The following is a 1,292-nucleotide window of genomic DNA, read 5'->3' on the forward strand; positions in this document are numbered from 1 at the left end:
TTCTTTGTGTAATTGCAAAAGATTTTTTGTGGTGAGAAAAAGTTGGGGGAAATTCTTTAACTTGCCAGAGGTCCCTTCATCACCTTTTCTACTGATAATAGCTCATATTTCTTAAGAGCTAACTATGGGCTAGCCCAGTGGTCGGCAAACTCATTAGTCAACAGAGCCGAATATCAACAGTACAACGATTGAAATTTCATTGTAGCTAATTTAATAAACCTTTATTGTTCAGATTATTACAGTTGTTCCTCTTTTTTCCCCCCATAGCTCCCCTCCACCTGGTTCCCACCCCACCCTCTGCCCTTACCTCCCCCGCACTGTCCTCATCCATAGGTGTACAATTTTTGTCCAGTCTCTTCCTGCACCTCCCACACCCCTTTCCCCCTGAGAATTGTCAGTCCATTCCCTTTCTATGCCCGATTCTATTATATTCACCAGTTTATTCTGTTCATCAGATTTTTTATTCACTTGATTTTTAGATTCACTTGTTGATAGACATGTATTTGTTGTTCATAATTTTTATCTTTACATTTTTCTTCTTCCTCTTCTTAAAGAATACCTTTCAACCTGCAGGCAATGGGCAAGGAGACACCTGATTGGTGGTGTTGCTCTTATATCAATCAGGGGCAAAGCAGATGTACAGTCCTTAGTTCATCCTAGCTTGATGCCTGTGTCGGTGGCCAGAGCTGTTTCATGCCTGAGGCACATAAAAAAAAATAATACCTTTCAGCATTTCATATAATACTGGTTTGGTGGTGATGAACTCCTTTAGCTTTTTCTTATCTGTGAAGCTCTTTATCTGACCTTCAATTCTTAATGATAGCTTTGCTAGGTAGAGTAATCTTGGTTGTAGGTTCTTGCTATTCATCACTTTGAATATTTCTTGCCACTCCCGTCTGGCCTGCATAGTTTCTGTTGAGAAATCAGCTGACAGTCATATGGGTGCTCCCTTGTAGGTAACTAACTGTTTTTCTCATGCTGCTTTTAAGATTCTCTCTTTGTCTTTTGCTCTTGGCATTTTAATTATGATGTGTCTTGGTGTGGTCCTCTTTGGATTCCTTTTGTTTGGGGTTCTGTGCACTTCCTGGACTTGTAAGTCTATTTCTTTCACCAGGTGGGGGAAGTTTTCGGTCATTATTTCTTCAAATAGGTTTTCAGTATCTTGCTCTCTCTCTTCTTCTGGTACCCCCATAATTCGGATGTTGGTACACTTGAGGTTGTTCCAGAGGTTCCTTACACTATCTTCAAATTTTTGGATTCTTTTTTCTTTTTTCTTTTCCAGTTGAGTGTTT

The 1,292-nt window shown here is 39.8% G+C and overlaps 1 pseudogene; it reads left to right on the forward strand.

The window, feature by feature from the left end:
- The first annotated feature begins 565 nt into the window (after window positions 1-565).
- On the forward strand, window positions 566-710 carry LOC129147391 (small nucleolar RNA SNORA48; annotated as a pseudogene).
- Window positions 711-1,292: the final 582 nt, after the last annotated feature.

The sequence above is a fragment of the Eptesicus fuscus genome, chromosome 2 (assembly GCF_027574615.1).
Source record: "Eptesicus fuscus isolate TK198812 chromosome 2, DD_ASM_mEF_20220401, whole genome shotgun sequence".
Taxonomy (NCBI): Eukaryota; Metazoa; Chordata; class Mammalia; order Chiroptera; family Vespertilionidae; genus Eptesicus; species Eptesicus fuscus.